At 47.9% G+C, this 20,235-nt stretch overlaps 31 non-coding genes across 31 annotated transcripts; all 31 read left to right on the top strand.

Moving 5' to 3' along the window:
* The first annotated feature begins 262 nt into the window (after positions 1 to 262).
* trnas-aga (transfer RNA serine (anticodon AGA)) lies at positions 263 to 344 on the top strand. Its single transcript has one exon. It is a non-coding gene; the product is annotated as a tRNA-Ser (tRNA).
* A 294-nt stretch (positions 345 to 638) lies between these two features.
* Positions 639 to 710, top strand: trnag-ucc (transfer RNA glycine (anticodon UCC)). The gene has a single exon. It is a non-coding gene; the product is annotated as a tRNA-Gly (tRNA).
* Positions 711 to 1,612: 902 nt separating this feature from the next.
* trnaa-ugc (transfer RNA alanine (anticodon UGC)) lies at positions 1,613 to 1,684 on the top strand. Its single transcript has one exon. It is a non-coding gene; the product is annotated as a tRNA-Ala (tRNA).
* An 889-nt stretch (positions 1,685 to 2,573) lies between these two features.
* trnas-aga (transfer RNA serine (anticodon AGA)) lies at positions 2,574 to 2,655 on the top strand. Its single transcript has one exon. It is a non-coding gene; the product is annotated as a tRNA-Ser (tRNA).
* Positions 2,656 to 2,949: 294 nt separating this feature from the next.
* trnag-ucc (transfer RNA glycine (anticodon UCC)) lies at positions 2,950 to 3,021 on the top strand. The gene has a single exon. It is a non-coding gene; the product is annotated as a tRNA-Gly (tRNA).
* Positions 3,022 to 3,923: 902 nt separating this feature from the next.
* trnaa-ugc (transfer RNA alanine (anticodon UGC)) lies at positions 3,924 to 3,995 on the top strand. The gene has a single exon. It is a non-coding gene; the product is annotated as a tRNA-Ala (tRNA).
* A 949-nt stretch (positions 3,996 to 4,944) lies between these two features.
* Positions 4,945 to 5,026, top strand: trnas-aga (transfer RNA serine (anticodon AGA)). The gene has a single exon. It is a non-coding gene; the product is annotated as a tRNA-Ser (tRNA).
* A 294-nt stretch (positions 5,027 to 5,320) lies between these two features.
* On the top strand, positions 5,321 to 5,392 carry trnag-ucc (transfer RNA glycine (anticodon UCC)). Its single transcript has one exon. It is a non-coding gene; the product is annotated as a tRNA-Gly (tRNA).
* A 902-nt stretch (positions 5,393 to 6,294) lies between these two features.
* On the top strand, positions 6,295 to 6,366 carry trnaa-ugc (transfer RNA alanine (anticodon UGC)). The gene has a single exon. It is a non-coding gene; the product is annotated as a tRNA-Ala (tRNA).
* Positions 6,367 to 7,303: 937 nt separating this feature from the next.
* On the top strand, positions 7,304 to 7,385 carry trnas-aga (transfer RNA serine (anticodon AGA)). Its single transcript has one exon. It is a non-coding gene; the product is annotated as a tRNA-Ser (tRNA).
* A 294-nt stretch (positions 7,386 to 7,679) lies between these two features.
* trnag-ucc (transfer RNA glycine (anticodon UCC)) lies at positions 7,680 to 7,751 on the top strand. The gene has a single exon. It is a non-coding gene; the product is annotated as a tRNA-Gly (tRNA).
* A 902-nt stretch (positions 7,752 to 8,653) lies between these two features.
* trnaa-ugc (transfer RNA alanine (anticodon UGC)) lies at positions 8,654 to 8,725 on the top strand. Its single transcript has one exon. It is a non-coding gene; the product is annotated as a tRNA-Ala (tRNA).
* Positions 8,726 to 9,590: 865 nt separating this feature from the next.
* On the top strand, positions 9,591 to 9,672 carry trnas-aga (transfer RNA serine (anticodon AGA)). Its single transcript has one exon. It is a non-coding gene; the product is annotated as a tRNA-Ser (tRNA).
* Positions 9,673 to 9,966: 294 nt separating this feature from the next.
* Positions 9,967 to 10,038, top strand: trnag-ucc (transfer RNA glycine (anticodon UCC)). Its single transcript has one exon. It is a non-coding gene; the product is annotated as a tRNA-Gly (tRNA).
* Positions 10,039 to 10,940: 902 nt separating this feature from the next.
* trnaa-ugc (transfer RNA alanine (anticodon UGC)) lies at positions 10,941 to 11,012 on the top strand. The gene has a single exon. It is a non-coding gene; the product is annotated as a tRNA-Ala (tRNA).
* Positions 11,013 to 11,313: 301 nt separating this feature from the next.
* On the top strand, positions 11,314 to 11,385 carry trnad-guc (transfer RNA aspartic acid (anticodon GUC)). The gene has a single exon. It is a non-coding gene; the product is annotated as a tRNA-Asp (tRNA).
* Positions 11,386 to 11,877: 492 nt separating this feature from the next.
* On the top strand, positions 11,878 to 11,959 carry trnas-aga (transfer RNA serine (anticodon AGA)). Its single transcript has one exon. It is a non-coding gene; the product is annotated as a tRNA-Ser (tRNA).
* Positions 11,960 to 12,253: 294 nt separating this feature from the next.
* Positions 12,254 to 12,325, top strand: trnag-ucc (transfer RNA glycine (anticodon UCC)). Its single transcript has one exon. It is a non-coding gene; the product is annotated as a tRNA-Gly (tRNA).
* Positions 12,326 to 13,227: 902 nt separating this feature from the next.
* Positions 13,228 to 13,299, top strand: trnaa-ugc (transfer RNA alanine (anticodon UGC)). The gene has a single exon. It is a non-coding gene; the product is annotated as a tRNA-Ala (tRNA).
* A 301-nt stretch (positions 13,300 to 13,600) lies between these two features.
* trnad-guc (transfer RNA aspartic acid (anticodon GUC)) lies at positions 13,601 to 13,672 on the top strand. Its single transcript has one exon. It is a non-coding gene; the product is annotated as a tRNA-Asp (tRNA).
* A 510-nt stretch (positions 13,673 to 14,182) lies between these two features.
* Positions 14,183 to 14,264, top strand: trnas-aga (transfer RNA serine (anticodon AGA)). Its single transcript has one exon. It is a non-coding gene; the product is annotated as a tRNA-Ser (tRNA).
* A 294-nt stretch (positions 14,265 to 14,558) lies between these two features.
* Positions 14,559 to 14,630, top strand: trnag-ucc (transfer RNA glycine (anticodon UCC)). The gene has a single exon. It is a non-coding gene; the product is annotated as a tRNA-Gly (tRNA).
* Positions 14,631 to 15,532: 902 nt separating this feature from the next.
* trnaa-ugc (transfer RNA alanine (anticodon UGC)) lies at positions 15,533 to 15,604 on the top strand. Its single transcript has one exon. It is a non-coding gene; the product is annotated as a tRNA-Ala (tRNA).
* A 301-nt stretch (positions 15,605 to 15,905) lies between these two features.
* trnad-guc (transfer RNA aspartic acid (anticodon GUC)) lies at positions 15,906 to 15,977 on the top strand. Its single transcript has one exon. It is a non-coding gene; the product is annotated as a tRNA-Asp (tRNA).
* Positions 15,978 to 16,469: 492 nt separating this feature from the next.
* On the top strand, positions 16,470 to 16,551 carry trnas-aga (transfer RNA serine (anticodon AGA)). The gene has a single exon. It is a non-coding gene; the product is annotated as a tRNA-Ser (tRNA).
* Positions 16,552 to 16,845: 294 nt separating this feature from the next.
* On the top strand, positions 16,846 to 16,917 carry trnag-ucc (transfer RNA glycine (anticodon UCC)). The gene has a single exon. It is a non-coding gene; the product is annotated as a tRNA-Gly (tRNA).
* Positions 16,918 to 17,819: 902 nt separating this feature from the next.
* trnaa-ugc (transfer RNA alanine (anticodon UGC)) lies at positions 17,820 to 17,891 on the top strand. The gene has a single exon. It is a non-coding gene; the product is annotated as a tRNA-Ala (tRNA).
* A 301-nt stretch (positions 17,892 to 18,192) lies between these two features.
* On the top strand, positions 18,193 to 18,264 carry trnad-guc (transfer RNA aspartic acid (anticodon GUC)). Its single transcript has one exon. It is a non-coding gene; the product is annotated as a tRNA-Asp (tRNA).
* A 492-nt stretch (positions 18,265 to 18,756) lies between these two features.
* Positions 18,757 to 18,838, top strand: trnas-aga (transfer RNA serine (anticodon AGA)). Its single transcript has one exon. It is a non-coding gene; the product is annotated as a tRNA-Ser (tRNA).
* A 294-nt stretch (positions 18,839 to 19,132) lies between these two features.
* trnag-ucc (transfer RNA glycine (anticodon UCC)) lies at positions 19,133 to 19,204 on the top strand. The gene has a single exon. It is a non-coding gene; the product is annotated as a tRNA-Gly (tRNA).
* Positions 19,205 to 20,106: 902 nt separating this feature from the next.
* Positions 20,107 to 20,178, top strand: trnaa-ugc (transfer RNA alanine (anticodon UGC)). Its single transcript has one exon. It is a non-coding gene; the product is annotated as a tRNA-Ala (tRNA).
* Positions 20,179 to 20,235: the final 57 nt, after the last annotated feature.

Raw genomic sequence — 20,235 nt, 5'->3', positions numbered from 1 at the left:
GGAGGAGAACTGCTGACCCTGACTGAGGATATCGTCGAGCGGCGGAAAGGGGAGCGGAAAAACAGGTCCCCAGCTACAAGGAGAACTGAAAAGATCAAGCACTGATAGCGCAAAGCAAAGAATGCACCGACTATCACAAAGGCAAGAAAAGCAAGTGGACGTTTAACTGAACAAGTACGTTACATTGATATGCCCTGTTCTTCTCAGCAATTGGGAAAGTTCAGGACATTTTTGCAAATTGGTATTAACCGTTGTTTTACAGGTTGTCGTGGCCGAGTGGTTAAGGCGATGGACTAGAAATCCATTGGGGTCTCCCCGCGCAGGTTCGAATCCTGCCGACAACGAAAGACACTTTTCGGCAGCGGGAGCCCACCAATGATACTTGGTTACTTGGAAACTAGGTGCAACTTAGAAAAAAACATCAGTAACAAAGTGATTCTGTGACAGTAATTGTTGATTGAGTAGACTAGATTGTGTGTGGGCCTTAAGATTGGCCTTCAATCAAATCCAATTTTGATACAATATCAAAAATAAGTAAGTAGAGGTGACAGTCCCATGCATTTTTTAAATGCAGGGCTCGCTTCAGTCTCGATGCCCAGAAAAATTGGCGAATTTGGCGGGAAGACCTTCTTCGCGAAGCGATGGTGGTATAGTGGTGAGCATAGCTGCCTTCCAAGCAGTTGACCTGGGTTCGATTCCCAGCCATCGCAGTCCTTCTCTTCTTCCACTGACAGTATACTGTTGTTTGGTATTGTTGTTAGAAAGTAAGCAGTAAAGCTGGGGACACACCAAGCCGACATCAAAAATCCAGCGGCAACGAAAGCCGCCTGTTGCGTCGCCTCGCGTCACCTTTGTTTTGGCCGACGAGTTGCACTTGAACACACCGCAAAGACTACAGCCGACGGCCAGTTAGCACGTACGTTCTGTGCCTGCCTGAGATGAAATAACTCTTCCTACCAGCAGGTCGCGGTAGTGTGTGCTTGTCATTCAAAAAGGGAAACCGGAAGACCGAGGACGGCGGATATACAAGCCTTTATTATGATACGGACATAAAATAAAGCAGTTGCCGACCACATAGCTTTACTCCGGATGGCCATGTCGTTGTGAAAATATCCGTGTATTGGAATGATCAGGTGAGATCAAGAAGAAAAATGGGAAGAGCCCTCTGTGTTTTTCCTCTGGACTTTCCTCGTTGGCTTGCTTTCCCTCACGTCCTTTTCTCTTCTAGTGCACTGATTTGTTTAAGCTGAACCAAAGGCTGAACTGCCAATGAGAGTGATTTCTCTCACCGACGGGCGGCACCACCGATTCAACTAGACTAGAGTCGACTAGAGTGTGCGGGACACACCGGAAAAAACAGTCCGACGGACGCTCATCGCCGGCCGGCCGACGGCTCGGTGTGCCAGGGCCTTAAGGCAGCATATGTCCTACTTTTCCACTGTGATTGCTGGTATAGTCGTGCAAGCACTCTACCCGGTTTGATTTAAGGCCATCGCAGTTGCATTTCGCAGGTTTTAAAGCAACGTACCAGATTAACCGTAAGTGTTTTAGTCAGATTTCTTCTTTTATTCAGGTGTCTGGAATAAATTGTCAAACATTCCCAAAAACCACGGGGGATGTAGCTCAGTGGTAGAGCGCATGCTTTGCATGTATGAGGCCCCGGGTTCAATCCCTGGCATCTCCAATAGCTATTATGACCACAATAAAAGGGAGACTCTTGGGGAGTAGGGCATGTCAGTATGTAGATAGCTATGTTCACACTATAAGACTTTCAAAGTCATCCCATATCTATACTGCCAAACTTGCTGTTTTGACATGCAGTAAGTTCCTACTGTGACCCCAGATTTCCCCTCAACCCGTGTCTTGCGCTCTCATTGGCTGTAGCTTCTGGCAGGAGTCCCCGACGGGTCTAGATATTTAGCATGCTAGATATCTGGAATGTGTCTGCGAGGCATCGGCAAGCCTCTCGGCAAGCCTCTCGGCAAGCCTCTCGGCAGTCCTCTCGGCAGTCCTCGTTAGTATAGTGGACAGTATCTCCGCTTGTCACGCGGAAGACCGGGGTTCGATTCCCCGACGGGGAGGCTAGCGTCTTCTACCAGCTGCTTATTATTCACCAAGAAAGACAAAAGTTGTTACTTCACAGCAGAATGGAGAATTCACAATTAGTCCATGAAATGTGATATTCATACCATATGTTGATTTCCGGGAGGCTACGGAGAAGGACTTTCCTTTGGCATCGTGGAAGTTCTGGCAAACTGTTAGACGACTCAGAAAAGGAGAGCAGGGTTTGGCTCAGGCTTCGTTCAGCAGGGGAGGAGAACTGCTGACCCTGACTGAGGATATCGTCGAGCGGCGGAAAGGGGAGCGGAAAAACAGGTCCCCAGCTACAAGGAGAACTGAAAAGATCAAGCACTGATAGCGCAAAGCAAAGAATGCACCGACTATCACAAAGGCAAGAAAAGCAAGTGGACGTTTAACTGAACAAGTACGTTACATTGATATGCCCTGTTCTTCTCAGCAATTGGGAAAGTTCAGGACATTTTTGCAAATTGGTATTAACCGTTGTTTTACAGGTTGTCGTGGCCGAGTGGTTAAGGCGATGGACTAGAAATCCATTGGGGTCTCCCCGCGCAGGTTCGAATCCTGCCGACAACGAAAGACACTTTTCGGCAGCGGGAGCCCACCAATGATACTTGGTTACTTGGAAACTAGGTGCAACTTAGAAAAAAACATCAGTAACAAAGTGATTCTGTGACAGTAATTGTTGATTGAGTAGACTAGATTGTGTGTGGGCCTTAAGATTGGCCTTCAATCAAATCCAATTTTGATACAATATCAAAAATAAGTAAGTAGAGGTGACAGTCCCATGCATTTTTTAAATGCAGGGCTCGCTTCAGTCTCGATGCCCAGAAAAATTGGCGAATTTGGCGGGAAGACCTTCTTCGCGAAGCGATGGTGGTATAGTGGTGAGCATAGCTGCCTTCCAAGCAGTTGACCTGGGTTCGATTCCCAGCCATCGCAGTCCTTCTCTTCTTCCACTGACAGTATACTGTTGTTTGGTATTGTTGTTAGAAAGTAAGCAGTAAAGCTGGGGACACACCAAGCCGACATCAAAAATCCAGCGGCAACGAAAGCCGCCTGTTGCGTCGCCTCGCGTCACCTTTGTTTTGGCCGACGAGTTGCACTTGAACACACCGCAAAGACTACAGCCGACGGCCAGTTAGCACGTACGTTCTGTGCCTGCCTGAGATGAAATAACTCTTCCTACCAGCAGGTCGCGGTAGTGTGTGCTTGTCATTCAAAAAGGGAAACCGGAAGACCGAGGACGGCGGATATACAAGCCTTTATTATGATACGGACATAAAATAAAGCAGTTGCCGACCACATAGCTTTACTCCGGATGGCCATGTCGTTGTGAAAATATCCGTGTATTGGAATGATCAGGTGAGATCAAGAAGAAAAATGGGAAGAGCCCTCTGTGTTTTTCCTCTGGACTTTCCTCGTTGGCTTGCTTTCCCTCACGTCCTTTTCTCTTCTAGTGCACTGATTTGTTTAAGCTGAACCAAAGGCTGAACTGCCAATGAGAGTGATTTCTCTCACCGACGGGCGGCACCACCGATTCAACTAGACTAGAGTCGACTAGAGTGTGCGGGACACACCGGAAAAAACAGTCCGACGGACGCTCATCTCCGGCCGGCCGACGGCTCGGTGTGCCAGGGCCTTAAGGCAGCATATGTCCTACTTTTCCACTGTGATTGCTGGTATAGTCGTGCAAGCACTCTACCCGGTTTGATTTAAGGCCATCGCAGTTGCATTTCGCAGGTTTTAAAGCAACGTACCAGATTAACCGTAAGTGTTTTAGTCAGATTTCTTCTTTTATTCAGGTGTCTGGAATAAATTGTCAAACATTCCCAAAAACCACGGGGGATGTAGCTCAGTGGTAGAGCGCATGCTTTGCATGTATGAGGCCCCGGGTTCAATCCCTGGCATCTCCAATAGCTATTATGACCACAATAAAAGGGAGACTCTTGGGGAGTAGGGCATGTCAGTATGTAGATAGCTATGTTCACACTACAAGACTTTCAAAGTCATCCCATATCTATACTGCCAAACTTGCTGTTTTGACATGCAGTAAGTTCCTACTGTGACCCCAGATTTCCCCTCAACCCGTGTCTTGCGCTCTCATTGGCTGTAGCTTCTGGCAGGAGTCCCCGACGGGTCTAGATATTTAGCATGCTAGATATCTGGAATGTGTCTGCGAGGCATCGGCAGTCCTCTCGGCAGTCCTCTCGGCAGTCCTCTCGGCAGTCCTCTCGGCAGTCCTCTCGGCAGTCCTCTCGGCAGTCCTCTCGGCAGTCCTCTCGGCAGTCCTCTCGGCAGTCTTCGTTAGTATAGTGGACAGTATCTCCGCTTGTCACGCGGAAGACCGGGGTTCGATTCCCCGACGGGGAGGCTAGCGTCTTCTACCAGCTGCTTATTATTCACCAAGAAAGACAAAAGTTGTTACTTCACAGCAGAATGGAGAATTCACAATTAGTCCATGAAATGTGATATTCATACCATATGTTGATTTCCGGGAGGCTATGGAGAAGGACTTTCCTTTGGCATCGTGGAAGTTCTGGCAAACTGTTAGACGACTCAGAAAAGGAGAGCAGGGTTTGGCTCAGGCTTCGTTCAGCAGGGGAGGAGAACTGCTGACCCTGACTGAGGATATCGTCGAGCGGCGGAAAGGGGAGCGGAAAAACAGGTCCCCAGCTACAAGGAGAACTGAAAAGATCAAGCACTGATAGCGCAAAGCAAAGAATGCACCGACTATCACAAAGGCAAGAAAAGCAAGTGGACGTTTAACTGAACAAGTACGTTACATTGATATGCCCTGTTCTTCTCAGCAATTGGGAAAGTTCAGGACATTTTTGCAAATTGGTATTAACCGTTGTTTTACAGGTTGTCGTGGCCGAGTGGTTAAGGCGATGGACTAGAAATCCATTGGGGTCTCCCCGCGCAGGTTCGAATCCTGCCGACAACGAAAGACACTTTTCGGCAGCGGGAGCCCACCAATGATACTTGGTTACTTGGAAACTAGGTGCAACTTAGAAAAAAACATCAGTAACAAAGTGATTCTGTGACAGTAATTGTTGATTGAGTAGACTAGATTGTGTGTGGGCCTTAAGATTGGCCTTCAATCAAATCCAATTTTGATACAATATCAAAAATAAGTAAGTAGAGGTGACAGTCCCATGCATTTTTTAAATGCAGGGCTCGCTTCAGTCTCGATGCCCAGAAAAATTGGCGAATTTGGCGGGAAGACCTTCTTCGCGAAGCGATGGTGGTATAGTGGTGAGCATAGCTGCCTTCCAAGCAGTTGACCTGGGTTCGATTCCCAGCCATCGCAGTCCTTCTCTTCTTCCACTGACAGTATACTGTTGTTTGGTATTGTTGTTAGAAAGTAAGCAGTAAAGCTGGGGACACACCAAGCCGACATCAAAAATCCAGCGGCAACGAAAGCCGCCTGTTGCGTCGCCTCGCGTCACCTTTGTTTTGGCCGACGAGTTGCACTTGAACACACCGCAAAGACTACAGCCGACGGCCAGTTAGCACGTACGTTCTGTGCCTGCCTGAGATGAAATAACTCTTCCTACCAGCAGGTCGCGGTAGTGTGTGCTTGTCATTCAAAAAGGGAAACCGGAAGACCGAGGACGGCGGATATACAAGCCTTTATTATGATACGGACATAAAATAAAGCAGTTGCCGACCACATAGCTTTACTCCGGATGGCCATGTCGTTGTGAAAATATCCGTGTATTGGAATGATCAGGTGAGATCAAGAAGAAAAATGGGAAGAGCCCTCTGTGTTTTTCCTCTGGACTTTCCTCGTTGGCTTGCTTTCCCTCACGTCCTTTTCTCTTCTAGTGCACTGATTTGTTTAAGCTGAACCAAAGGCTGAACTGCCAATGAGAGTGATTTCTCTCACCGACGGGCGGCACCACCGATTCAACTAGACTAGAGTCGACTAGAGTGTGCGGGACACACCGGAAAAAACAGTCCGACGGACGCTCATCGCCGGCCGGCCGACGGCTCAGTGTGCCAGGGCCTTAAGGCAGCATATGTCCTACTTTTCCACTGCGATTGCTGGTATAGTCGTGCAAGCACTCTACCCGGTTTGATTTAAGGCCATCGCAGTTGCATTTCGCAGGTTTTAAAGCAACGTACCAGATTAACCGTAAGTGTTTTAGTCAGATTTCTTCTTTTATTCAGGTGTCTGGAATAAATTGTCAAACATTCCCAAAAACCACGGGGGATGTAGCTCAGTGGTAGAGCGCATGCTTTGCATGTATGAGGCCCCGGGTTCAATCCCTGGCATCTCCAATAGCTATTATGACCACAATAAAAGGGAGACTCTTGGGGAGTAGGGCATGTCAGTATGTAGATAGCTATGTTCACACTATAAGACTTTCAAAGTCATCCCATATCTATACTGCCAAACTTGCTGTTTTGACATGCAGTAAGTTCCTACTGTGACCCCAGATTTCCCCTCAACCCGTGTCTTGCGCTCTCATTGGCTGTAGCTTCTGGCAGGAGTCCCCGACGGGTCTAGATATTTAGCATTCTAGATATCTGGAATGTGTCTGCGAGGCATCGGCAAGCCTCTCGGCAAGCCTCTCGGCAAGCCTCTCGGCAGTCCTCTCCGCAGTCCTCTCGGCAGTCCTCTCCGCAGTCCTCTCGGCAGTCCTCTCGGCAGTCCTCGTTAGTATAGTGGACAGTATCTCCGCTTGTCACGCGGAAGACCGGGGTTCGATTCCCCGACGGGGAGGCTAGCGTCTTCTACCAGCTGCTTATTATTCACCAAGAAAGACAAAAGTTGTTACTTCACAGCAGAATGGAGAATTCACAATTAGTCCATGAAATGTGATATTCATACCATATGTTGATTTCCGGGAGGCTACGGAGAAGGACTTTCCTTTGGCATCGTGGAAGTTCTGGCAAACTGTTAGACGACTCAGAAAAGGAGAGCAGGGTTTGGCTCAGGCTTCGTTCAGCAGGGGAGGAGAACTGCTGACCCTGACTGAGGATATCGTCGAGCGGCGGAAAGGGGAGCGGAAAAACAGGTCCCCAGCTACAAGGAGAACTGAAAAGATCAAGCACTGATAGCGCAAAGCAAAGAATGCACCGACTATCACAAAGGCAAGAAAAGCAAGTGGACGTTTAACTGAACAAGTACGTTACATTGATATGCCCTGTTCTTCTCAGCAATTGGGAAAGTTCAGGACATTTTTGCAAATTGGTATTAACCGTTGTTTTACAGGTTGTCGTGGCCGAGTGGTTAAGGCGATGGACTAGAAATCCATTGGGGTCTCCCCGCGCAGGTTCGAATCCTGCCGACAACGAAAGACACTTTTCGGCAGCGGGAGCCCACCAATGATACTTGGTTACTTGGAAACTAGGTGCAACTTAGAAAAAAACATCAGTAACAAAGTGATTCTGTGACAGTAATTGTTGATTGAGTAGACTAGATTGTGTGTGGGCCTTAAGATTGGCCTTCAATCAAATCCAATTTTGATACAATATCAAAAATAAGTAAGTAGAGGTGACACTACCATGCATTTTTTAAATGCAGGGCTCGCTTCAGTCTCGATGCCCAGAAAAATTGGCGAATTTGGCGGGAAGACCTTCTTTGCGAAGCGATGGTGGTATAGTGGTGAGCATAGCTGCCTTCCAAGCAGTTGACCTGGGTTCGATTCCCAGCCATCGCAGTCCTTCTCTTCTTCCACTGACAGTATACTGTTGTTTGGTATTGTTGTTAGAAAGTAAGCAGTAAAGCTGGGGACACACCAAGCCGACATCAAAAATCCAGCGGCAACGAAAGCCGCCTGTTGCGTCGCCTCGCGTCACCTTTGTTTTGGCCGACGAGTTGCACTTGAACACACCGCAAAGACTACAGCCGACGGCCAGTTAGCACGTACGTTCTGTGCCTGCCTGAGATGAAATAACTCTTCCTACCAGCAGGTCGCGGTAGTGTGTGCTTGTCATTCAAAAAGGGAAACCGGAAGACCGAGGACGGCGGATATACAAGCCTTTATTATGATACGGACATAAAATAAAGCAGTTGCCGACCACATAGCTTTACTCCGGATGGCCATGTCGTTGTGAAAATATCCGTGTATTGGAATGATCAGGTGAGATCAAGAAGAAAAATGGGAAGAGCCCTCTGTGTTTTTCCTCTGGACTTTCCTCGTTGGCTTGCTTTCCCTCACGTCCTTTTCTCTTCTAGTGCACTGATTTGTTTAAGCTGAACCAAAGGCTGAACTGCCAATGAGAGTGATTTCTCTCACCGACGGGCGGCACCACCGATTCAACTAGACTAGAGTCGACTAGAGTGTGCGGGACACACCGGAAAAAACAGTCCGACGGACGCTCATCGCCGGCCGGCCGACGGCTCGGTGTGCCAGGGCCTTAAGGCAGCATATGTCCTACTTTTCCACTGCGATTGCTGGTATAGTCGTGCAAGCACTCTACCCGGTTTGATTTAAGGCCATCGCAGTTGCATTTCGCAGGTTTTAAAGCAACGTACCAGATTAACCGTAAGTGTTTTAGTCAGATTTCTTCTTTTATTCAGGTGTCTGGAATAAATTGTCAAACATTCCCAAAAACCACGGGGGATGTAGCTCAGTGGTAGAGCGCATGCTTTGCATGTATGAGGCCCCGGGTTCAATCCCTGGCATCTCCAATAGCTATTATGACCACAATAAAAGGGAGACTCTTGGGGAGTAGGGCATGTCAGTATGTAGATAGCTATGTTCACACTACAAGACTTTCAAAGTCATCCCATATCTATACTGCCAAACTTGCTGTTTTGACATGCAGTAAGTTCCTACTGTGACCCCAGATTTCCCCTCAACCCGTGTCTTGCGCTCTCATTGGCTGTAGCTTCTGGCAGGAGTCCCCGACGGGTCTAGATATTTAGCATGCTAGATATCTGGAATGTGTCTGCGAGGCATCGGCAGTCCTCTCGGCAGTCCTCTCGGCAGTCCTCGTTAGTATAGTGGACAGTATCTCCGCTTGTCACGCGGAAGACCGGGGTTCGATTCCCCGACGGGGAGGCTAGCGTCTTCTACCAGCTGCTTATTATTCACCAAGAAAGACAAAAGTTGTTACTTCACAGCAGAATGGAGAATTCACAATTAGTCCATGAAATGTGATATTCATACCATATGTTGATTTCCGGGAGGCTACGGAGAAGGACTTTCCTTTGGCATCGTGGAAGTTCTGGCAAACTGTTAGACGACTCAGAAAAGGAGAGCAGGGTTTGGCTCAGGCTTCGTTCAGCAGGGGAGGAGAACTGCTGACCCTGACTGAGGATATCGTCGAGCGGCGGAAAGGGGAGCGGAAAAACAGGTCCCCAGCTACAAGGAGAACTGAAAAGATCAAGCACTGATAGCGCAAAGCAAAGAATGCACCGACTATCACAAAGGCAAGAAAAGCAAGTGGACGTTTAACTGAACAAGTACGTTACATTGATATGCCCTGTTCTTCTCAGCAATTGGGAAAGTTCAGGACATTTTTGCAAATTGGTATTAACCGTTGTTTTACAGGTTGTCGTGGCCGAGTGGTTAAGGCGATGGACTAGAAATCCATTGGGGTCTCCCCGCGCAGGTTCGAATCCTGCCGACAACGAAAGACACTTTTCGGCAGCGGGAGCCCACCAATGATACTTGGTTACTTGGAAACTAGGTGCAACTTAGAAAAAAACATCAGTAACAAAGTGATTCTGTGACAGTAATTGTTGATTGAGTAGACTAGATTGTGTGTGGGCCTTAAGATTGGCCTTCAATCAAATCCAATTTTGATACAATATCAAAAATAAGTAAGTAGAGGTGACACTACCATGCATTTTTTAAATGCAGGGCTCGCTTCAGTCTCGATGCCCAGAAAAATTGGCGAATTTGGCGGGAAGACCTTCTTTGCGAAGCGATGGTGGTATAGTGGTGAGCATAGCTGCCTTCCAAGCAGTTGACCTGGGTTCGATTCCCAGCCATCGCAGTCCTTCTCTTCTTCCACTGACAGTATACTGTTGTTTGGTATTGTTGTTAGAAAGTAAGCAGTAAAGCTGGGGACACACCAAGCCGACATCAAAAATCCAGCGGCAACGAAAGCCGCCTGTTGCGTCGCCTCGCGTCACCTTTGTTTTGGCCGACGAGTTGCACTTGAACACACCGCAAAGACTACAGCCGACGGCCAGTTAGCACGTACGTTCTGTGCCTGCCTGAGATGAAATAACTCTTCCTACCAGCAGGTCGCGGTAGTGTGTGCTTGTCATTCAAAAAGGGAAACCGGAAGACCGAGGACGGCGGATATACAAGCCTTTATTATGATACGGACATAAAATAAAGCAGTTGCCGACCACATAGCTTTACTCCGGATGGCCATGTCGTTGTGAAAATATCCGTGTATTGGAATGATCAGGTGAGATCAAGAAGAAAAATGGGAAGAGCCCTCTGTGTTTTTCCTCTGGACTTTCCTCGTTGGCTTGCTTTCCCTCACGTCCTTTTCTCTTCTAGTGCACTGATTTGTTTAAGCTGAACCAAAGGCTGAACTGCCAATGAGAGTGATTTCTCTCACCGACGGGCGGCACCACCGATTCAACTAGACTAGAGTCGACTAGAGTGTGCGGGACACACCGGAAAAAACAGTCCGACGGACGCTCATCGCCGGCCGGCCGACGGCTCGGTGTGCCAGGGCCTTAAGGCAGCATATGTCCTACTTTTCCACTGCGATTGCTGGTATAGTCGTGCAAGCACTCTACCCGGTTTGATTTAAGGCCATCGCAGTTGCATTTCGCAGGTTTTAAAGCAACGTACCAGATTAACCGTAAGTGTTTTAGTCAGATTTCTTCTTTTATTCAGGTGTCTGGAATAAATTGTCAAACATTCCCAAAAACCACGGGGGATGTAGCTCAGTGGTAGAGCGCATGCTTTGCATGTATGAGGCCCCGGGTTCAATCCCTGGCATCTCCAATAGCTATTATGACCACAATAAAAGGGAGACTCTTGGGGAGTAGGGCATGTCAGTATGTAGATAGCTATGTTCACACTACAAGACTTTCAAAGTCATCCCATATCTATACTGCCAAACTTGCTGTTTTGACATGCAGTAAGTTCCTACTGTGACCCCAGATTTCCCCTCAACCCGTGTCTTGCGCTCTCATTGGCTGTAGCTTCTGGCAGGAGTCCCCGACGGGTCTAGATATTTAGCATGCTAGATATCTGGAATGTGTCTGCGAGGCATCGGCAGTCCTCTCGGCAGTCCTCTCGGCAGTCCTCGTTAGTATAGTGGACAGTATCTCCGCTTGTCACGCGGAAGACCGGGGTTCGATTCCCCGACGGGGAGGCTAGCGTCTTCTACCAGCTGCTTATTATTCACCAAGAAAGACAAAAGTTGTTACTTCACAGCAGAATGGAGAATTCACAATTAGTCCATGAAATGTGATATTCATACCATATGTTGATTTCCGGGAGGCTACGGAGAAGGACTTTCCTTTGGCATCGTGGAAGTTCTGGCAAACTGTTAGACGACTCAGAAAAGGAGAGCAGGGTTTGGCTCAGGCTTCGTTCAGCAGGGGAGGAGAACTGCTGACCCTGACTGAGGATATCGTCGAGCGGCGGAAAGGGGAGCGGAAAAACAGGTCCCCAGCTACAAGGAGAACTGAAAAGATCAAGCACTGATAGCGCAAAGCAAAGAATGCACCGACTATCACAAAGGCAAGAAAAGCAAGTGGACGTTTAACTGAACAAGTACGTTACATTGATATGCCCTGTTCTTCTCAGCAATTGGGAAAGTTCAGGACATTTTTGCAAATTGGTATTAACCGTTGTTTTACAGGTTGTCGTGGCCGAGTGGTTAAGGCGATGGACTAGAAATCCATTGGGGTCTCCCCGCGCAGGTTCGAATCCTGCCGACAACGAAAGACACTTTTCGGCAGCGGGAGCCCACCAATGATACTTGGTTACTTGGAAACTAGGTGCAACTTAGAAAAAAACATCAGTAACAAAGTGATTCTGTGACAGTAATTGTTGATTGAGTAGACTAGATTGTGTGTGGGCCTTAAGATTGGCCTTCAATCAAATCCAATTTTGATACAATATCAAAAATAAGTAAGTAGAGGTGACAGTCCCATGCATTTTTTAAATGCAGGGCTCGCTTCAGTCTCGATGCCCAGAAAAATTGGCGAATTTGGCGGGAAGACCTTCTTCGCGAAGCGATGGTGGTATAGTGGTGAGCATAGCTGCCTTCCAAGCAGTTGACCTGGGTTCGATTCCCAGCCATCGCAGTCCTTCTCTTCTTCCACTGACAGTATACTGTTGTTTGGTATTGTTGTTAGAAAGTAAGCAGTAAAGCTGGGGACACACCAAGCCGACATCAAAAATCCAGCGGCAACGAAAGCCGCCTGTTGCGTCGCCTCGCGTCACCTTTGTTTTGGCCGACGAGTTGCACTTGAACACACCGCAAAGACTACAGCCGACGGCCAGTTAGCACGTACGTTCTGTGCCTGCCTGAGATGAAATAACTCTTCCTACCAGCAGGTCGCGGTAGTGTGTGCTTGTCATTCAAAAAGGGAAACCGGAAGACCGAGGACGGCGGATATACAAGCCTTTATTATGATACGGACATAAAATAAAGCAGTTGCCGACCACATAGCTTTACTCCGGATGGCCATGTCGTTGTGAAAATATCCGTGTATTGGAATGATCAGGTGAGATCAAGAAGAAAAATGGGAAGAGCCCTCTGTGTTTTTCCTCTGGACTTTCCTCGTTGGCTTGCTTTCCCTCACGTCCTTTTCTCTTCTAGTGCACTGATTTGTTTAAGCTGAACCAAAGGCTGAACTGCCAATGAGAGTGATTTCTCTCACCGACGGGCGGCACCACCGATTCAACTAGACTAGAGTCGACTAGAGTGTGCGGGACACACCGGAAAAAACAGTCCGACGGACGCTCATCGCCGGCCGGCCGACGGCTCGGTGTGCCAGGGCCTTAAGGCAGCATATGTCCTACTTTTCCACTGCGATTGCTGGTATAGTCGTGCAAGCACTCTACCCGGTTTGATTTAAGGCCATCGCAGTTGCATTTCGCAGGTTTTAAAGCAACGTACCAGATTAACCGTAAGTGTTTTAGTCAGATTTCTTCTTTTATTCAGGTGTCTGGAATAAATTGTCAAACATTCCCAAAAACCACGGGGGATGTAGCTCAGTGGTAGAGCGCATGCTTTGCATGTATGAGGCCCCGGGTTCAATCCCTGGCATCTCCAATAGCTATTATGACCACAATAAAAGGGAGACTCTTGGGGAGTAGGGCATGTCAGTATGTAGATAGCTATGTTCACACTACAAGACTTTCAAAGTCATCCCATATCTATACTGCCAAACTTGCTGTTTTGACATGCAGTAAGTTCCTACTGTGACCCCAGATTTCCCCTCAACCCGTGTCTTGCGCTCTCATTGGCTGTAGCTTCTGGCAGGAGTCCCCGACGGGTCTAGATATTTAGCATGCTAGATATCTGGAATGTGTCTGCGAGGCATCGGCAGTCCTCTCGGCAGTCCTCTCGGCAGTCCTCGTTAGTATAGTGGACAGTATCTCCGCTTGTCACGCGGAAGACCGGGGTTCGATTCCCCGACGGGGAGGCTAGCGTCTTCTACCAGCTGCTTATTATTCACCAAGAAAGACAAAAGTTGTTACTTCACAGCAGAATGGAGAATTCACAATTAGTCCATGAAATGTGATATTCATACCATATGTTGATTTCCGGGAGGCTACGGAGAAGGACTTTCCTTTGGCATCGTGGAAGTTCTGGCAAACTGTTAGACGACTCAGAAAAGGAGAGCAGGGTTTGGCTCAGGCTTCGTTCAGCAGGGGAGGAGAACTGCTGACCCTGACTGAGGATATTGTCGAGCGGCGGAAAGGGGAGCGGAAAATCAGGGCCAAATTTGTGCAGTGCGAACCAGCTACAAGGAGAACTGAAAAGATCAAGCACTGATAGCGCAAAGCAAAGAATGCACCGACTATCACAAAGGCAAGAAAAGCAAGTGGACGTTTAACTGAACAAGTACGTTACATTGATATGCCCTGTTCTTCTCAGCAATTGGGAAAGTTCAGGACATTTTTGCAAATTGGTATTAACCGTTGTTTTACAGGTTGTCGTGGCCGAGTGGTTAAGGCGATGGACTAGAAATCCATTGGGGTCTCCCCGCGCAGGTTCGAATCCTGCCGACAACGAAAGACACTTTTCGGCAGCGGGAGCCCACCAATGATACTTGGTTACTTGGAAACTAGGTGCAACTTAGAAAAAAACATCAGTAACAAAGTGATTCTGTGACAGTAATTGTTGATTGAGTAGACTAGATTGTGTGTGGGCCTTAAGATTGGCCTTCAATCAAATCCAATTTTGATACAATATCAAAAATAAGTAAGTAGAGGTGACACTACCATGCATTTTTTAAATGCAGGGCTCGCTTCAGTCTCGATGCCCAGAAAAATTGGCGAATTTGGCGGGAAGACCTTCTTTGCGAAGCGATGGTGGTATAGTGGTGAGCATAGCTGCCTTCCAAGCAGTTGACCTGGGTTCGATTCCCAGCCATCGCAGTCCTTCTCTTCTTCCACTGACAGTATACTGTTGTTTGGTATTGTTGTTAGAAAGTAAGCAGTAAAGCTGGGGACACACCAAGCCGACATCAAAAATCCAGCGGCAACGAAAGCCGCCTGTTGCGTCGCCTCGCGTCACCTTTGTTTTGGCCGACGAGTTGCACTTGAACACACCGCAAAGACTACAGCCGACGGCCAGTTAGCACGTACGTTCTGTGCCTGCCTGAGATGAAATAACTCTTCCTACCAGCAGGTCGCGGTAGTGTGTGCTTGTCATTCAAAAAGGGAAACCGGAAGACCGAGGACGGCGGATATACAAGCCTTTATTATGATACGGACATAAAATAAAGCAGTTGCCGACCACATAGCTTTACTCCGGATGGCCATGTCGTTGTGAAAATATCCGTGTATTGGAATGATCAGGTGAGATCAAGAAGAAAAATGGGAAGAGCCCTCTGTGTTTTTCCTCTGGACTTTCCTCGTTGGCTTGCTTTCCCTCACGTCCTTTTCTCTTCTAGTGCACTGATTTGTTTAAGCTGAACCAAAGGCTGAACTGCCAATGAGAGTGATTTCTCTCACCGACGGGCGGCACCACCGATTCAACTAGACTAGAGTCGACTAGAGTGTGCGGGACACACCGGAAAAAACAGTCCGACGGACGCTCATCGCCGGCCGGCCGACGGCTCGGTGTGCCAGGGCCTTAAGGCAGCATATGTCCTACTTTTCCACTGCGATTGCTGGTATAGTCGTGCAAGCACTCTACCCGGTTTGATTTAAGGCCATCGCAGTTGCATTTCGCAGGTTTTAAAGCAACGTACCAGATTAACCGTAAGTGTTTTAGTCAGATTTCTTCTTTTATTCAGGTGTCTGGAATAAATTGTCAAACATTCCCAAAAACCACGGGGGATGTAGCTCAGTGGTAGAGCGCATGCTTTGCATGTATGAGGCCCCGGGTTCAATCCCTGGCATCTCCAATAGCTATTATGACCACAATAAAAGGGAGACTCTTGGGGAGTAGGGCATGTCAGTATGTAGATAGCTATGTTCACACTACAAGACTTTCAAAGTCATCCCATATCTATACTGCCAAACTTGCTGTTTTGACATGCAGTAAGTTCCTACTGTGACCCCAGATTTCCCCTCAACCCGTGTCTTGCGCTCTCATTGGCTGTAGCTTCTGGCAGGAGTCCCCGACGGGTCTAGATATTTAGCATGCTAGATATCTGGAATGTGTCTGCGAGGCATCGGCAGTCCTCTCGGCAGTCCTCTCGGCAGTCCTCGTTAGTATAGTGGACAGTATCTCCGCTTGTCACGCGGAAGACCGGGGTTCGATTCCCCGACGGGGAGGCTAGCGTCTTCTACCAGCTGCTTATTATTCACCAAGAAAGACAAAAGTTGTTACTTCACAGCAGAATGGAGAATTCACAATTAGTCCATGAAATGTGATATTCATACCATATGTTGATTTCCGGGAGGCTACGGAGAAGGACTTTCCTTTGGCATCGTGGAAGTTCTGGCAAACTGTTAGACGACTCAGAAAAGGAGAGCAGGGTTTGGCTCAGGCTTCGTTCAGCAGGGGAGGAGAACTGCTGACCCTGACTGAGGATATCGTCGAGCGGCGGAAAGGGGAGCGGAAAAACAGGTCCCCAGCTACAAGGAGAACTGAAAAGATCAAGCACTGATAGCGCAAAGCAAAGAATGCACCGACTATCACAAAGGCAAGAAAAGCAAGTGGACGTTTAACTGAACAAGTACGTTACATTGATATGCCCTGTTCTTCTCAGCAATTGGGAAAGTTCAGGACATTTTTGCAAATTGGTATTAACCGTTGTTTTACAGGTTGTCGTGGCCGAGTGGTTAAGGCGATGGACTAGAAATCCATTGGGGTCTCCCCGCGCAGGTTCGAATCCTGCCGACAACGAAAGACACTTTTCGGCAGCGGGAGCCCACCAATGATACTTGGTTACTTGGAAACTAGGTGCAACTTAGAAAAAAACATCAGTAACAAAGTGATTCTGTGACAGTAATTGTTGATTGAGTAGACTAGATTGTGTGTGGGCCTTAAGATTGGCCTTCAATCAAATCCAATTTTGATACAATATCAAAAATAAGTAAGTAGAGGTGACACTACCATGCATTTTTTAAATGCAGGGCTCGCTTCAGTCTCGATGCCCAGAAAAATTGGCGAATTTGGCGGGAAGACCTTCTTTGCGAAGCGATGGTGGTATAGTGGTGAGCATAGCTGCCTTCCAAGCAGTTGACCTGGGTTCGATTCCCAGCCATCGCAGTCCTTCTCTTCTTCCACTGACAGTATACTGTTGTTTGGTATTGTTGTTAGAAAGTAAGCAGTAAAGCTGGGGACACACCAAGCCGACATCAAAAATCCAGCGGCAACGAAAGCCGCCTGTTGCGTCGCCTCGCGTCACCTTTGTTTTGGCCGACGAGTTGCACTTGAACACACCGCAAAGACTACAGCCGACGGCCAGTTAGGACGTACGTTCTGTGCCTGCCTGAGATGAAATAACTCTTCCTACCAGCAGGTCGCGGTAGTGTGTGCTTGTCATTCAAAAAGGGAAACCGGAAGACCGAGGACGGCGGATATACAAGCCTTTATTATGATACGGACATAAAATAAAGCAGTTGCCGACCACATAGCTTTACTCCGGATGGCCATGTCGTTGTGAAAATATCCGTGTATTGGAATGATCAGGTGAGATCAAGAAGAAAAATGGGAAGAGCCCTCTGTGTTTTTCCTCTGGACTTTCCTCGTTGGCTTGCTTTCCCTCACGTCCTTTTCTCTTCTAGTGCACTGATTTGTTTAAGCTGAACCAAAGGCTGAACTGCCAATGAGAGTGATTTCTCTCACCGACGGGCGGCACCACCGATTCAACTAGACTAGAGTCGACTAGAGTGTGCGGGACACACCGGAAAAAACAGTCCGACGGACGCTCATCGCCGGCCGGCCGACGGCTCGGTGTGCCAGGGCCTTAAGGCAGCATATGTCCTACTTTTCCACTGCGATTGCTGGTATAGTCGTGCAAGCACTCTACCCGGTTTGATTTAAGGCCATCGCAGTTGCATTTCGCAGGTTTTAAAGCAACGTACCAGATTAACCGTAAGTGTTTTAGTCAGATTTCTTCTTTTATTCAGGTGTCTGGAATAAATTGTCAAACATTCCCAAAAACCACGGGGGATGTAGCTCAGTGGTAGAGCGCATGCTTTGCATGTATGAGGCCCCGGGTTCAATCCCTGGCATCTCCAATAGCTATTATGACCACAATAAAAGGGAGACTCTTGGGGAGTAGGGCATGTCAGTATGTAGATAGCTATGTTCACACTACAAGACTTTCAAAGTCATCCCATATCTATACTGCCAAACTTGCTGTTTTGACATGCAGTAAGTTCCTACTGTGACCCCAGATTTCCCCTCAACCCGTGTCTTGCGCTCTCATTGGCTGTAGCTTCTGGCAGGAGTCCCCGACGGGTCTAGATATTTAGCATGCTAGATATCTGGAATGTGTCTGCGAGGCATCGGCAGTCCTCTCGGCAGTCCTCTCGGCAGTCCTCGTTAGTATAGTGGACAGTATCTCCGCTTGTCACGCGGAAGACCGGGGTTCGATTCCCCGACGGGGAGGCTAGCGTCTTCTACCAGCTGCTTATTATTCACCAAGAAAGACAAAAGTTGTTACTTCACAGCAGAATGGAGAATTCACAATTAGTCCATGAAATGTGATATTCATACCATATGTTGATTTCCGGGAGGCTACGGAGAAGGACTTTCCTTTGGCATCGTGGAAGTTCTGGCAAACTGTTAGACGACTCAGAAAAGGAGAGCAGGGTTTGGCTCAGGCTTCGTTCAGCAGGGGAGGAGAACTGCTGACCCTGACTGAGGATATCGTCGAGCGGCGGAAAGGGGAGCGGAAAAACAGGTCCCCAGCTACAAGGAGAACTGAAAAGATCAAGCACTGATAGCGCAAAGCAAAGAATGCACCGACTATCACAAAGGCAAGAAAAGCAAGTGGACGTTTAACTGAACAAGTACGTTACATTGATATGCCCTGTTCTTCTCAGCAATTGGGAAAGTTCAGGACATTTTTGCAAATTGGTATTAACCGTTGTTTTACAGGTTGTCGTGGCCGAGTGGTTAAGGCGATGGACTAGAAATCCATTGGGGTCTCCCCGCGCAGGTTCGAATCCTGCCGACAACGAAAGACACTTTTCGGCAGCGGGAGCCCACCAATGATACTTGGTTACTTGGAAACTAGGTGCAACTTAGAAAAAAACATCAGTAACAAAGTGATTCTGTGACAGTAATTGTTGATTGAGTAGACTAGATTGTGTGTGGGCCTTAAGATTGGCCTTCAATCAAATCCAATTTTGATACAATATCAAAAATAAGTAAGTAGAGGTGACAGTCCCATGCATTTTTTAAATGCAGGGCTCGCTTCAGTCTCGATGCCCAGAAAAATTGGCGAATTTGGCGGGAAGACCTTCTTCGCGAAGCGATGGTGGTATAGTGGTGAGCATAGCTGCCTTCCAAGCAGTTGACCTGGGTTCGATTCCCAGCCATCGCAGTCCTTCTCTTCTTCCACTGACAGTATACTGTTGTTTGGTATTGTTGTTAGAAAGTAAGCAGTAAAGCTGGGGACACACCAAGCCGACATCAAAAATCCAGCGGCAACGAAAGCCGCCTGTTGCGTCGCCTCGCGTCACCTTTGTTTTGGCCGACGAGTTGCACTTGAACACACCGCAAAGACTACAGCCGACGGCCAGTTAGCACGTACGTTCTGTGCCTGCCTGAGATGAAATAACTCTTCCTACCAGCAGGTCGCGGTAGTGTGTGCTTGTCATTCAAAAAGGGAAACCGGAAGACCGAGGACGGCGGATATACAAGCCTTTATTATGATACGGACATAAAATAAAGCAGTTGCCGACCACATAGCTTTACTCCGGATGGCCATGTCGTTGTGAAAATATCCGTGTATTGGAATGATCAGGTGAGATCAAGAAGAAAAATGGGAAGAGCCCTCTGTGTTTTTCCTCTGGACTTTCCTCGTTGGCTTGCTTTCCCTCACGTCCTTTTCTCTTCTAGTGCACTGATTTGTTTAAGCTGAACCAAAGGCTGAACTGCCAATGAGAGTGATTTCTCTCACCGACGGGCGGCACCACCGATTCAACTAGACTAGAGTCGACTAGAGTGTGCGGGACACACCGGAAAAAACAGTCCGACGGACGCTCATCGCCGGCCGGCCGACGGCTCAGTGTGCCAGGGCCTTAAGGCAGCATATGTCCTACTTTTCCACTGCGATTGCTGGTATAGTCGTGCAAGCACTCTACCCGGTTTGATTTAAGGCCATCGCAGTTGCATTTCGCAGGTTTTAAAGCAACGTACCAGATTAACCGTAAGTGTTTTAGTCAGATTTCTTCTTTTATTCAGGTGTCTGGAATAAATTGTCAAACATTCCCAAAAACCACGGGGGATGTAGCTCAGTGGTAGAGCGCATGCTTTGCATGTATGAGGCCCCGGGTTCAATCCCTGGCATCTCCAATAGCTATTATGACCACAATAAAAGGGAGACTCTTGGGGAGTAGGGCATGTCAGTAT

Source organism: Sebastes fasciatus (assembly GCF_043250625.1).
Source record: "Sebastes fasciatus isolate fSebFas1 chromosome 11 unlocalized genomic scaffold, fSebFas1.pri SUPER_11_unloc_1, whole genome shotgun sequence".
NCBI classification, from domain to species: domain Eukaryota; kingdom Metazoa; phylum Chordata; class Actinopteri; order Perciformes; family Sebastidae; genus Sebastes; species Sebastes fasciatus.
Note: the sequence above shows the minus strand (reverse complement) of the source record. Positions and strands in the feature narration are given on the sequence as shown.